Consider the following 16550-nt stretch of genomic DNA (forward strand, 5'->3'; position numbering starts at 1 on the left):
ACAAGAAGAAATTTATCATTAAAGGCCACAATGGGAGTTGAAGACCTGGATCGACCAAACAGTAGATGGTGGAGAAAGACACTAATGTGGCAGTTCCTCTAACGGATCATTGTGTGGATGTCAAAGAGATCGAACATTAAGTAGAGTAACTTTGTGAACTTGGAGAGGAAAAATATACCCTAACTTAGCCCAATAGGAATAGATTGCTTCCTTAGACTGGATGAAACCTGTATGGAAAAAGGCATCAAAATGGCACTCGAGATGTACAGAAAAGAGTGGTCAGTCAAGATGGTGGTATATTCTATTCCTTCACAGAATCTTCAAACAACTAGCAAAAAATGGCAGAGCCATTTTCCTTAAAACTCTGGAAATAGTTAAAGGGTTGAAGTAACTGGGTGAATGCCAAATCATGAAAACACAACTTTAAAAAAGTAGTGGAGGTTCATGGTACCCTTGCTGATCCAAGCCCCAATCTACCCCTTCTCTGGCATGGTGTGCTTCCATTTTGGGTCACTGGCCCTGTTCCAGAGGGAGCAGAGAAAATCCTATGTGTGTATGGGGTACCTACATTTTGGAGTCAATCTGTATGGTGGCAGCCTGAAAGACTGACCCAGGAAACATGTCCTTGGCTTGCTCTCCCAGAGCTAGACTTGTAGACAGGCAGCTTGCAGAGAGCTAAAGCAGTATAAGAAGTGATTAAGTCAAAGCAGACTGGGGCAATGGATTACCTGCTCCAAGCAGTACAGTGGAGCACCTGGGAGAGATAAAAGGTATATATTTCACAGAAGTAGAGGGGGCATTTGAATTTCTGTAAATAGAGCAATTCCCAAGGCCACAAGCAAGTACAGGACCAGGACAAGATGTAGGTTCAGAAAAGAGAGGTTGCTGAACTTCACATTCACCTCAGGTTGATCTTTTTGACACAGGGGCTAAACATTGAAGGACAGCAAAAAACCAACACAAATTCAGTTTGCAAAGAATGTGAAATATGTATTTGGTGTTGGGTTGTTTGTATTTGTTAGCACCTGGCATTCAAAAATATCTCTGTCATATAACTAGCTGAATGCAAACTTAAGCAACAGAGAGCTCAAGGATTTTATCTTTAAAATATTAAAATGTACACAGTGAAACATAAGATACTGGACAAAGATTTTTGAAAAAATTATCCTGATTGTGCTCATGCAGACAAAGTAAAACACAGAGAAAAAATGAGAATACTAGAAACACAATGAATTAACATTATGAGAATCTCAATAAAGGCATAGAAATTCTAAAAAGGAATAAACAGAAATGCTAGAGTCAAAGGCCCCAATACCTGAAATGAAAAATTCCCTAGATCGTTTCAACATCAGTTTGGAGCTGGCAGAAGAAGAAACAGTGAACTCAAAGACAAGATAATGAAAGTGATTCAGTCTGAGAAGCAAAAATTAAAAATAGTAAAAAAAAGTGAACAGAGACTAAAGACTTGTGGGACATCATCATCAAGCATACCAACATACACGTTATGGGTATCTCAGAGGGAGAAAAAAGAGTCAGAAGCAATATTCAGTTAAATAATGGCAGACAACTTCTCAAATTTAACAAAAGGCATGAATATTTACATTCAAGAAGCCCAATGAACCCCAAACAAAATAAACTCAGAGATAACCATTCCTAGGCACATGGGAATCAAACTGTAAAATGGCAAGGAAAATGACAGTGTTCTGAAAGCTGCAAAAGATGTATTCTATACAAGGGAGTCCCAAAGATAAGTTCCAATTTCTCAGCAGCTACCAAGCAAGCAGTGGGGTGAATTATTTAAAGCACTGAAAGAAAACAACGGCCAAGAAGAATTTTATATCTGGTGAGACTGACTGTTCCTTACTAAAACTGTCGTTATGCAAAATGCCAGAAATGAATTGGCCTTTACAAAGGAAATTTATTAGGCTACAAATTTACAGTTCTAAGGCCATAGAAGTGTCCAAACTAAGGCATCAACAGGAGGGTACCTTCACTGAAGAAAGGCCGATGGCATCCAGAACACCTCTTTCAGTTGGGAAGGTATGTGACTGCCGTCTGTTGGTCTTTTGCTCTCAGGTTGCATTTCAAAATGGCTTTCTCCAAAATGTCTCTGTGCTTCAGTCTCTCTTAGCTTCTCTGCTTGGTTCTCCAGGTGTGTTTATCTCTAAGCATCTAGGAGTCCTCTCTTAGCTTCTCTGGGGCATACTCTGGCCTTCATCTCTTAGCTTACAATCTCAAATGTCCTTCTGTCTGCATCCCCAAGCATCTCCAAGCATCTGGGTCTGTGTTGGCTCTTAGCTTCTCCTGGAGGCAAACTCTGGATTACATATATTTGCTTCTGTCCAAAGTGTCTCTCTCAGGTTCTCTGAGTTCCTTGTTTCCATGAGCTTTCTTAAAGGACTCCATTGATCTGATTAAGACCCACCTGAAATGGGCAGGATCACATCTCCATGGAAATAATTTAATCAGAGGTCTCATCCACAGTTGGGTGAGTCATATCTCCATGGAAACACTCAATCAAAGGTTTACCCAAGAAGATTGGATTAGAGGTCATGGCTCTTCTTGGGTCCCTAACCATTTCAAATCAGCACATTGACTTTCAAAAATCAAAGTGAAATTAGGATATTCCCAGATAAACAAAAGTTGAGGGAGTTTTCCGCCCCTAGAGCTTCCCTACAAGTAATGCTAAAGGGAGTTCTTCAAACTGAAATGAAGGGAACCAGACAGGGATTGAAGTGACATGAAGAAAGATCTCAAGAAAAGGTAACCATATGGGTAATTTTTAATGCCAGAATGATTTTTTATGAATTTTTATATATAACAACACTTTATTTCTTACAGGTTATAAAATAAAAATGCATAAAAAGTAATGATGATTCTATGGCTTGCAACATAGAATGTATAAATATATAATTTGTAAACAGTACAACAAAAAAGTAGGGGAAGGAGGGGTAAAGGAACAGTGTATGTGTATCCAATTGAAGTTAACTTGGTATCAAACAAAATGTGATTATTATAGACTTAGGATGTTAATTTTAATCCACCCGGTAACCACAAGTAAAATATATGCAAAATATGTACAGAAAGATATGAGAAGGAACTCAAAATGGTACACTATTAAAAATCAAATAAATATGAAAGTGGGCAATGATGGACCACTTGAGGGCCAAAAAATATAAGATTTATAAAGACCAAATAGCAAAATGGCAGAAGAAAGTCCTGCATTATCAGTAGTCAATTTAAATGTAAAGGGATTAAAGTCTCCAGTCAAAAGGCAGAGATTGCCAGAATGAGTAAGAAAACATAAGCTAAGTATATGTTATTTACAAAATACCCATCTTAAATTTAAAAATACAAGCAGGTTGAAGAAGCTAAGATGGTGACATAGAGAGGAGTGGAATTTAGGTAGTCCCTGGAGCCACTAATAGACAACCAGGAACAACTAGTAAATAATTTTGAATAACTGCTGGCGGACAACCGTCACTGTTCACACATTGAACACCAACCTGGATTGAGTGGAATGGCTGAGACTGCAGCATAAAATCTGTAAGTAAAACTGCTGAACCATGCCAGGAGCCCCCTCCCACCACAGCAGGCTGAGCTGCAAAACCTCATTGTGGTAGAAAGCAGCACTCTCTGAGCAAGCAAATGTAGCTCAGCCCAAACCCAACTGGGGATTTAATTAACAAATGTGGACTGCTGAATACAAGCTACAAAACTCTAAAAAGCAGACAGAGGCTTTTAGTGATGATGGACCTTAGAGAGCCAAAGGACTCCACTGTCCCTGGAGGGGGAGCCCAGAGGACCAGGTGTTGTTTCTGGCCGATGAATGAAGTTGGGGGGACCAGGAATGTCTCTGAAGAGGGGCTTTCTGTCCCTTTTTCTCTCCCTGAACCTGAGGGTCTCAGTGGAGAGATCCTCAGCCATTTTCAGTTTGCAGCATTCTGACTCAGACAGGGGTGGAGATAACAGAGCCACAGAGACAAAGAAGCTATCCAAAAGCAGGTGATAACTCCCTAGGGGGTGTATCTTCCCTAAGAGGAAGGAGGGGGGCACAGCTCTACTACTGGTCTTCCCTTCAGAACCAGACCCCAGAGCCTGGGGGAAAACAGCCAAAACAGAAACTAAAGGGGCCACACCTCTTTACACCAGTCAGGAGCAACAGGCTGACAGGTGCCACCTGCTTGGTAGGTTAGGAAAAGCACAGAGGATAGAGACCTTGTAGGAAAGTCTATCAACCTGCAAGGACACACCTGCAAGTAGACTTGAAACTGAATATAATCCCATTTTCAGATCTGAACCTGTTCTGGCCTGGGAAAATCTGATTGGGGTAACCAAGGAAACCAGATGCCAAGACAACAGAAAACTACAATCTACACAAGGAAAAATGAAGATATGGCCCAGTCAAAGGAAAAAACTTACCCCTCAATCAAGATACAGTTGAGATATTGTTTCACTTTAATGAAACAATCCATTGAAGATTTTCAAAGAAATATGCTAAATCAAACCAAAAACCAAATCAATGAGTTCAGGGAAGATATGACAAAAGAGATGAAGACTATAAAGAAAACACTGGGTAAACACAAGGTAGAAATTGAAAGTTTGAAAAAACAACTGGCAGAATCTATGGAAATGAAAGGCACAACACAAGAGAAGAAAAGCACAATGGAGACATACAACAGCAGATCTCAAGAGACAGAAGAAAACACTCAGGAACTGGAGAAAAGACACCTGAAATCCTACACCCAAAAGAACAGATAGAGAAAACAATGGAAAAATATGAGCAACATCTCAGGGAAATGCATGACAACATGAAGCACATGAATGTATGTGTCATGCGTGTCCCAGAAGGAGAAGAGAAGGGAAAGGAGCAGAAGCAATAATAGAGGAAATAATCTATGAAAATTCCCCATCTCTTACGAAAGACATAAAATTACAGATCCAAGAAGCACAGCATACCCCAAACAGAATAGATATGAATAGACCTAAGCCAAGACACTTAATAATCAGATTATCAAATGCCAAAGACAAAGAGAGAATCCTAAAAGCAGAGAGAAAAGTGATCCATCACATACAAAGGAAGCTTGATAAGACTATGTGTGGATTTCTCAGTAGAAACCATGGAGGCAAGAAGGAAGTGGTGTGATATATTTAAGATACTGAAAGAGAAAAACCACCAGTCAAGAAACCTATATCTGGCAAAACTGTCCTTCAAATATGAGGGAGAGTTTAAAATATTCTCTGACAAACAGACAATAAGAGAGTTTGTGAACAAGATACCTGCTCTGCAGGAAATACTAATGGGAGCACTACAGACAGATAGGAAAAGACAGGAATGAGAGGTTTGGAACACAATTTTGGGTGACGGTAGCACAGCAATGTAAGTAAACTGAACTAAGATGACTGTGAGTATGGTTGAAAGAGGAAAGTTAGGAGCATGTGGGACACCAGAAGGAAAGAGGAAAGATAAAGACTGGGACTGTATAACTCAGTGAAACCTAGAGTGCTCAACAATTGTGATGAAATGTACAAATGAATGTCAACCTTTCACGGTGTTAAAAATAGGGTGGTATTGGGATAAAAAAATACGATCAATGCAAATTAGAGACTATAGTTAACAGAAACATTGTATTATGCTTCCTTTAATGCAACAAAGGCAATATACCAAACCTAAATGCCTATAAGAGGGGGACATAAAGGAAGGGTATTGGGACTCCTGTCATTGGTAATGTTGTCTGACTCTTCTATTCTACTTTAGTTTAATTCTATCTTTCCTTTTGTTGCTTTTTAATTGTCATATTTTTTCTTTTATTTTCTTTTTCTTTTGTCTCTCTACCTTCTCTGACTCTTCTTCCTTCTTTGTGAAAGAATTGGTGGTGATGGTGGTGAATGCATAAATATGTGACTATACAGGGAACCTTTTGATTGTTTACTTAGGATGGATAGAATGGTGGGTGAACTAAACCATCTTAAAAAAAAAAACGGGTTGATGAAGAAACCTTGAGGGCACTATATTGAATGAAATAAGTCAGACATATAAGAACAAATACTGCATGGTCCCACTGATATGAACTAATTAAAATATGCAAACTCATAGACATGAAATATAAGTTACCAGGATATAGATTGTGGCTAAAAAATGAGGAGCAGTTGCTTATTACGAGCAGAATGTTCAACTAGTTTGAACTTGAGTATTTTGGACATGGACAGAGGTGATGGCAGCACATTATTTTGAGAATAACTAATGGTGCTGAATGGTGTGTGTCTGTGGTGGAAAGGGGAAGCTTAGAATCACAAATGTCACCAGAAGGAAAGTTGGAGGTTAAAAGACGGGAATGTATAAAACAATGATTCTTATGGTGGACAGAGTCCATTATTAACTGTACAAATATTAGAAATCTCTTTCATGAACTAGAACAAATGTATGACAGTATAACTAGAAGTTAATAATAGAGGGGTATATAGGGAAATATATACCTATTGCAAACTATGTACTATGGTTAATAGTATTTTAACATTCTTTCAACAGTAACTAATATACTATACCAATACTACGAGTCAGTAATGGAGGGGGGTTGGTTAGGGGTATAGGAGGATTTGAGTTTTCTGTTTTCGTCTTTACGTCTTTTCTGGAGTAATGCAAATGTTCTAAAAATTGAAAAAAAATATTGTGGTGATGGATGCACAGCTGTATGATGGTACCATGGGCAACTGATTGTGCATTTTGGATCTTTGGATAATGTGAACAATCTCAGTAAAATTAAATTAAACAAAAACAAGTGGTTTGAAAATGAAAGGATGGAAAAAATACACCATGCAAATATTAACTAAAAAAGAAAGCTGAGGAAGCCATATTAATTCTGATAAAATAGACTTTAAATCAAAAACTTACATAGAACAATGAAGGTAACTATATATTGATAATGAAGCCAATTCAACAGGAAGACATAAAAATTATAATCATATATGCACCCAATGGTAGAGCCCCATGATATAGGAAGCAAATCTTGACAAATTTGAAAGGAGAAATCGATGGTTCTATAGCAGTGGTAGTAGACTTCAATACACCACTTTCAATAATAGATAGAACATCAAAACAGAAAATCAGTAAGGAAATATTGATACTATAAACCAACTAAACCAAACATTTATGGTCTAATTAGTTTATAGTAGGATAACTATAAACTTCACCCAGCAGAATATACATTCTTCTCTCAGGCATATGGATCATTTTCCAGGATAGACCATATCTTAGGTCACCAGACAAGTCTCACTAAATTAAAAATATTGAAATCATACAATATATCTTCTCAGACTTCAATAGAATAATACTAGAAATCAATAACAGAAGAACTAGAAAACTCACAAATATATAAAAATTAAACAATGCACTCTTCAACAACCAATGGGTCATAGAAAAATAGCAAGGAAAATTAATAAATATCTTTAAGAAAACAATACACAAAAAATTATGGAATGCTGAGAGGGAAATTTATAGCTCTAAAGGTTTACACTTAAGAAAGATCTCAAATCAGAAACCTAAAATAACAGCTGAAGAATCTAGAAAATAAGAGCAAAAATAATCCTAAGTGAGCAGAAAGAAGGAGCTAACAAAGATTAGAGATAAATGAAATAGAGAATAAAAAATCAAAACACAGAATCAACAAAACCAAAGGTAGGTTCTTTGAAAATTTCAATAAAATTGACTCAGAAAAAGGACAGGGGGAAGAATTCAAATAAGTAAAATCAGAAATAAAAGGGTGAAGCATTACTCATGACCCCACAGAGATAAAAAGGATTATAAGAGGATACCGTGAACAGCTGTATGCCAACAAATTAGAAAACCTAGTTGAAATGAACAAATTCATAAAAACACACAAAGTACCTATACTTAAAAAGAAACAGAAGATCTCAACAGAATAATAACAAGAAAAGAGATTGAATTGGTAATCAAAAACCTCCCTGGTTTCTCTGGTGAATTTTACAAAACATTCTAAAAAGAATGAACAACAATCCTGCTCAAATTCTTCCAAAAATTGAAGAGGAGGGAGGGAGCACTTCCTAATTCATTCTATGAGGCCAATATAACCTTCATACCAAAGCCACATAAAAATAGCACAGAAAAGAAAATTACAGACAACTATCCCTTCTGAATATAGAGGCAATAATCCTCAATGAAATACTGGCAAACCAGATACAACAGCACATAAAAAGAATTATACACCATAAACAAGTAGGATTTATCCCATGTTTGCAAGAGTGGTTAAGCATAAGAAAATCAATTAAAGTAATACATCACATAATAGAACCAAGGGAAAAAAATGCATGATCATCTCAATTGATGCAGAGAAGGCATTTGACTAAATCCAGAATCTCATTTGCTTAAAAATGCTTATGAAAAGGGGAATAGAAGAAAACTTCCTCCACATGACAAAGGGCATATATGGAAGAAAAAAGAAAAAAAAACACACAGCTAACATCGTACTCAGTGGCAAAAGACTGAAAGATTTCCCTCTAAGATCAGGAACAAGACAAAGATGCTCACTGTCACCACTGGTATTCAACATTGTACTGCCAGTTCTAGCCAGAGTAATTGAGCAAGAAAAACAAATAAAAGGCATCCAAGTTTTGAAGGGAGAAGTAAAACTTTCCCTATGTTCAGATGACATGATTCTATACATAAAAAGTCTTGAAAAATCCACAAAAATAAAATCTACTAGAACTAATACACAAATTCAGCAAAGTGACAGGGTACACAATCAGCACGCAAAAATCAGTAGTGTTTCTATACACTAGTAATGAACAATCTGAAGAGGAAATCAAGAAAAAAAATCCCTTTACAATAGCAACTAAAAGAATCAAATATCTAGGAATAATTATAACCAAGGATGTAAAGGGATTATTCACAGAAAACTACAAAACATTTCTAGGAAAAATCAAAGAAGACCTAAATAAATGGAAGGCCATTCCGTGTTCATGGATTGAAAGAAAAATATAAAGATGTCAATTGTAGGCAAAGCAATTTATAGATTGAATGCAATCCCAATCAAAATTTCAACAACCTTCTTTTTAGAAATGGAAAATTCAATCATCAAATTTATATAAAAGGTTATTCTGGAATAACCAAATACAGAATAGCCAAGCCATCTTGTAAAAGAAGAATGATTTTAAAACTTATTATGTTAGAGTAATCAAAACAGCATGGTAATGGGAAAAAAGGACAGACGTAGACCAATGGAGTGGTTCAGAAATAAACTCTCCTATCTATGATCAATTGAATTTTCTTCTATATGCAATTTTATTGAGATAAATTCATACACCACATAATCCATACAATGTATACAATTAATGGCTCACAGGGCACCATATATAAGTTGTGTATTTATCACCACAATAATTTTTAGAATATTTTCATTACTCCCCCCAAAAATAATTAAAATGAAATATAAAAATAAAATTAAGAAAGAATACCCAAAACATCCCATACCACTTAACCCCCTATTATTTATATACTTTTGTCTCTATTTTATTACTTATCTTCCCATACACTGGATCCAGAAAGTGTCACAAGATTTTCACAATTACATGGTCATGTGACAAAAGCTATATAGTTATACAATCATCATTGAGAATCAAGGCTACTGCATTACAATTCAACAGTTTCATGTATTCCTGCTAGCTATTCTCATACATTATAATGCATAAAAATAACCTCCAGACTGACCTCTCAACTCTTGTTTGAAATCTCTTAGCCACTGAAACTTTATTTTGTTTCATTTATTTTCCCCCTTTTGGTCAAGAAGGCATTCTCAACCCCACAATGCCAGGGCAAGTCTCATCCCTGGAAATAATGTCCCATGTTGCCAGGGAGACATATACCCCTGGGAGTCATGTCCCACCTAGGGGGGATTTCAGAGTTGACTTAGAGATACAGGTATGACCAATTGAATTTTGACAAAGGTGCAAAGTTCACTCAATTGGGAAAGAAAAGTATCTTCAACAAATGGTGCTGGGAACAAAAGAATAAAGGTGGACACCTACCTCACACAATATACAAAAATTAAGTCAAAATGTATCAAAGATCTAAATATAAGAACAAAAACTTTTTGCTAGAAGCACATGCAACAAAAGAAAAAATAGATAAATGGGACTTCATCAAAATTTAAAAATTTTGTGCATCAAAGGACTTCATCATGAAAGTAAAAGGTCAATTTACGTAATGGGAGAAGGATTTGGAAATCTTATATCTGATAAGGTTTTAATATCCAGAATTTGTAAAGAAATCCTACAACTCAAAAACTAAAAGACAAATAACCCAATTTAAAAATGGGCAAATGAGTTGAATAAAGATTTCCCTAAAGAAAGTATACAGATAGCCAAAAAGCCCATGAAGAGATTCTCCACACCTTAAGCCATTAGGGAAATACAAATCAAAACCACACTGAGATACCATTTCACACCCACCAGAATGGCTACTCTTAAAAAAAAGAACAGAAAATAACAAGCATTGGAAAGAATGTGGAGAAATAGAACACTTACTCATTGTTGGTGGGAATGTAAAATGATGCAGCCAATGCGGGAAACAGTTTGGCAGTTCCTCAGAATTTAGGTATGGAATTACCACAGGACTCAGCAATACCGCTTCTAGGCATATACGCAAAATAATTCAAAGCAGGGATTTGAATGGATGTTTACACACCAATGTTCATAGTGGCATTATTTATAATTACCAAAAGAGGAAAGCAATGCAAGTGTTCGTCAACCAACTAATTGATAAACAAAATGTGAATGCATAAAATGGAATACCATCCATGCCTAAAAAAGAATGAAGCATCAATACATGCAACAACATGGATGAAACTTGAAGACATCATGTTGAGTGAATATTTCAGACCCAAGAAGAGATATTGTATGATCTCATATGGTTTTAGGTAATCAGAATAAGCAAATTCATAGAGTCAGAAACTAGAATCCAGGTTGCCAGGGGTTAGGGTAAGGGTACAGATTGCGGTGGTAATGCTTAATTTGGTACAGAGTTTCTCTTTAGTTTGGAAATGGAAGATGTTGATGGTAACATAACATTTTCAATGTGATTAATGCCAATGAATATTTATTTGAATGTGGTTAAGAGGAGAAATTTTAGAGTGTATATGTGTTAACTAGAATAATTTTTTTATTTTAAAGAGTCGTGGGACTGCAACACAGACAGCAAAACCTAATGTAGACTATGGGCTATACAGTTAATAGTATATTTATAACAATATTGTTTGATCAGTTGTATTAAGGGTGCTACACTAGTGCAGAATGTTAATAATGGGGAAATCTTGGGGGAGGGTACACTGGAACTCTATTTTCTGCATGTCTTTTTGTAAGCCTACAACTTCTCTTATAAAAAAGAAAAGGAAAGATGTATAGAAAATTCCAAATCTTTACCCTAATTTTTGGACTAGGTTAATCTCTCAGAAATCTTGAATGACCCTGGGAAAGGAGCAAGAACCACCAACTGAAATTTAGTAGCCTATTAACAATGAAGAATGAGAGATCAAGCCAGATTTTTTAATTTAGAAAAACTTGAAGACATGAGATGTCTATTCCTTCTAATGTCACAGAATAAATTCCCACCAGGTATCTGCCTACATACCTGATATTCTGCTTGCCCTGTTACTAGATCTCCAAGTCTCCAGATCTACTAGCCAGAGGGTGCGCTTAAAATTGATGTAACAAATGCAAACTACCAAAATACTTTTTCATTTTTTGGAAGTTTTAAAAATATGTGATTCATTTTTGCTTCACTTTAATATATATGTATTTGTTTCTTGTTTGCCTATTTATTTATTTACTTATATACATTGTATATGATTTTAAATCGGATATTAAAGATCCAATTTTGGGGAATTATGTTAATATTTTCCTTTAATATTTTTAAGAAGATGTAAGTTACTTTTACTTTTTATTTACATTTTCACACATCTTCACTTATAGGAGATGCTTGGAAAGAGAAAGACCTATGTTTGAAAGACAGCATATTAGTGATTTTACTAGCTGTGTAAGCTTGGGCAAGTTACTTAAATTCTTTGGCCCTCAGTTTCTTTATCAGTATAATCAATAATATCAATATTGTTGTTTATCAGGAGTAATCCTTACCTTATAGGGTTCTTATAAGTATTAGAAAAAATATGCAAAACACAGTTGATACTAGATGGATATTATTTCTTTCTATAAGAAAGAGAAGAAATACTCATCTAACACACCCCATGATTTGAATTGTTTTAGATGTTCAACCAATTGCTCCCAGAAATATGTCAAATGTATGAATCATACAGAACCTATATATTTCTCTCTTACTCATCAGGCACGAGTGTCTACTATTAGGCTGCCAGATCCCATGTGCATAGATACACCTTTCAGCCATTCTTTGCTGGCTTAGAAACAGTGCAGGCTCCTGCTCACTCTTGACTCCTAAGGTGTAGCCAAATCACTGAGGTCTGTGTGAGAAGTGTGCCCTCCCTGCTGGTTTCCCAGTGTCTTTTGTTTTCCTATACCTATTTATTCATTCAGATTAGGTTAAGCTGTGAGTAACAGACACCCAAAATGACAGTTACTAAATAAGATATAATAAGTCAGATTCTCTTCAGTATTTCTCAGTATTGCTACTCTTATTTTACATTTAAATTTAAAGAGGAAAATAAACTAATGAATTTATAATTCTACTTACAACTTCCAAAATTTCCTTTTATGGCCACATCTACAGTTAGATACAACATTCAGTTCTGTTCATGTTATTTAGAAGCCTAAGGAAGTCCACCTAGGTATTAATGTTAATGAGAAAAGAATGCTGAACTAGGAATAATGAAGTAATAACTGAAATAAAACAGTCATATTAGTTTTATTTAATAGTTTTCTGACCTTGGACAGGTATGTTTTTTGTTTCACATTGCCTTTATATATTTTATAGTAATAGTAATAAGGGATAACAAGAAAAAGAATTGCATAAAAATATGCATACTTTTTTATTGCAGAATATAACATATTTACATAGAAACGATAACTTGCGAAGTACAATTTTACAACTAGTTAGAGAGCAAATTTCAAAGAATGCTTTGGGTTACAGTTCCACAGTTTCAGTTATTTCCTTATTGTGAAATATATATACAAAAAGGTGATAACTTTCAAATTACAATTTAACAAACAGCTATATTGCAAATTTCAAAGAATGATAAGGGTAACAAAGGATTATGAATTCCTGAATCTTTATAAAATTTTCTTTTTCTTATTTGCTAGGACATTAGAATAGCTAGAAGGAAAGAAATGAAATGGTGGAACAGTATGCCTTTTTAAAGGTAACAATCTCCCCACACTCACTTCATTCTCACTTCTTGGAGGTAAATGATATTAACACCCTCGTGAATAGCTGTCCATTCTTTTCTCCATAGTCATACAAATATGTGCAAATATAGAAACAACATTGGTAGAAATGGTGTGTTGTTTCTATGGGGAAAAAAGCAGACGATTGATTGTAATTTGCCTTTCTCTCTTACAGATACATTTATGCAGTTTGGTCTCCTCTCTTTTGATTATATATATATACACATATACATATATATAATTAATTATATATATAAATATAAATTGGTATATAGTATTGATATATACATATATGTCATATTTTAATAGCAGTATAATATTCCATAGTATGAATATACCACATTTATTTAACGTCAATTGAATACATGTTTACACTATGTCAACAATCCCTTTTGAATATTCAGGTTGATTCTGTTTTACCGTTATTAGCATGCTGTAATAAATACATATGTACATATATCCTCAAAACATCTATGTTTATGGAACAGATTTTTCAATATGATATTACTGGGTAAATGAGTATGTGTGATTTTGTTTAAATAGAAAGTTCTCAAAAGATTACTTTCCAAAACATTTGTAGCAATTGACTTTCCAACTAGAAATACATGAAAGCACCAATTTAGAGAAGTTACTTATCCTGTCTCCATGTTTTATCTATATAAAGTAGAAATATATCAACTTCTTAGAATTGTAATAAATATATAAAACAGATGTTTGGGAAATATATATGTTTAAAAGCTAACTGTCTACTCAGTTGAAATTACAGTTATGCATATTCTAATAAAATGATGAACCAATAATTAACTATTACTCTAATCGGCCTTCAGATTACTTACATTCATTATTTTCTTATTATAATAATATTTTCTGGATATTTACTCTGAGAAGAGTTGAGCAATCTTTTCTTTTTTACCTAGTTGACTAAACTATTCCAAATAAATAGCCGATATAAATAAAAAATAATTTGGTTTAAGGTGATGTCATGATAATTTTTCTAGATACAATTCTAGTAGCCATATAATGTTACTTCTTTATATGCTGAGTTGTATTCCATTACCTGAATCCATTATCATTTTGATTATCCATTTACATGATGATGGACATTTGTGTTATTTCCAGTTTGGGGTTCTTTTGAATTAAGTTGCTAGACACGTTGATGTGCAAGTTTGTGTGTGGACATATGCTTTCATTGTGAAATTGCAGAATGCTGTGGTAGATGTATGTTTAACTTTATGAGGAAACTACCAAATAGTTTTTCGATAGTTTAAAAGGAAACTACCAAATAGTTTTCCAATTTGATTACTGTAACATCAAAATGCCATTAATTTCATTCTCATACGCCAAAGTGTCTGAGTTCCAGTTTTTCCGTATCATCACTAGTCTTACTATTATTAAACTTTTAATTACACCCATGTTAATGTGTATATGGACACATTTCAGTGTGATTTTAACTTGCATTGAACTAATGACTAATGATGCAGAGTGTCTTTTCATGTGCTTTTTGGCCACTTATGTCTTGTTTTTGTGAAAGGCCCATTTAAATATTTTGCTTACTTTTTATTCTGTTACTTTCATGTTCTTCAATTGTAAAAATTCTTTGTTTTTTCTTGACACAAGTGTTTTGTCAGATAAAAGTAGTGGGAATAGTCTCTCCCCTTTTGTGGCTTGCTTTTTCACTTTAGTAATGGTGTCTTTTGAAAACCAATTTTTTAAAAATTTTTATGAAGTCCAATTTATCATTATTTTTTTCGTGGCTTGTACTTTTCTTATCCTACATAGGAAATATTTACTTATTCTATGTTTTTATTTCTGGAAATCTTATAGTTTGGTCATTTATATTTAAGTCACTGCTCCTATTCAAGTTATTTTTTGTGAATGGTTGAAATAGGTGTTGAGGTTCATTTTCATCCCATGTGACTATGTAAGTGTCCCAGCACTATTCGTAAAAAAGAATTCCTTTGCCCCATTGAATTGCCTTAGCAACTTTCTCAAAAATCAATTTACCATATATGTGTGCATCTATTTCTTGATCTTCTATTCTGTTCAATTCATTTATATTTATCTTTTTGTCAATATCACATTTATTCGATGACTGGAGCATTAGTATAAATCTTGAAATCAAATCTTAGGAGGCCTCCGGTTCTGTTTTTCTTTTTAAACTGTTTGCAGGTCGCTTACATTTCCATATAAATCAACTTGTCAAAATCTGCTGGGATTTTTGTATTTTACATCATTTTTAACCTGTTATGCCTTTTTCTTTTTCTTGACTTACTAATATCACTAGGACCTCCAATAGAGTTGCTGAGAGTGGAATCCATGCCTTACTCCCAATCTTAGAGAGAAAGTATTCAGCCTCTCACCACTAAGTGTAAGATTAGCTGTAGGTTTGCCATCAATGCCCTTTATCAGGTTGAAGGAGTTCCTTTCAATTTCCGATTTGTTGAAAGTTTGTATCATGAGTGGATATTGATTTTGTCAAATGTTTTTTCTGAGGTACTACCTGTTTTTAGATATTGTTGCATTTGATTTGCTAACATTTTATTAAAGATATTTGCATCTGTGTTCAGGAAGGAAATTGATTTAAAATTTTCTTTTCTTGAAATACCTTTGTCTGGTTTTAATATCCGAGTAACACAGTTCTCATAAAATGTGTTGGAATGTATTCACTCCTTTATTTTCTTAAATAATTTATGTTGAATCAGTACTATTTACTTCTTAAATAGTTGTTAAAAGTCACTAGTGAATCTTTCTGGGCCTGATTTTCATTAGCAGGAACATTTTTATAAATAAAATATATTTAGTATATACAGGAATTCAGCATTTCTATTTCTTCTCCTGTCAGCTTGGTAATTTTTATCTTTCAAGGAATTTTTCCAGTTTATCTGTTATCAAATTTATTGACATTAAGTTTTTAATAATATTTAGTTATTATTTTAAAGGTTTTTAAGTTCTGTAATGGCATCTACTCTTTCACTCCTGATATTGGCAATATGTGTCTTCTCTTTCTATCTTAATCAGCCTATCTAGGGAAGGGGATGACAAACTGGTCCACAGGCCAAATCTGTCCCATTGCCTGTTTTCGTACAGTCTGTGAACTAAAAGTGGCCTTTAGATTTTTAAGTGTTTGAAAAAAAATAAAGGAAGAATAATATTGCATATCCACACAGAATATTTCAGTGTCCATA

The sequence above is a fragment of the Choloepus didactylus genome, chromosome 1 (genome assembly GCF_015220235.1).
Source record: "Choloepus didactylus isolate mChoDid1 chromosome 1, mChoDid1.pri, whole genome shotgun sequence".
Taxonomy (NCBI): domain Eukaryota; kingdom Metazoa; phylum Chordata; class Mammalia; order Pilosa; family Megalonychidae; genus Choloepus; species Choloepus didactylus.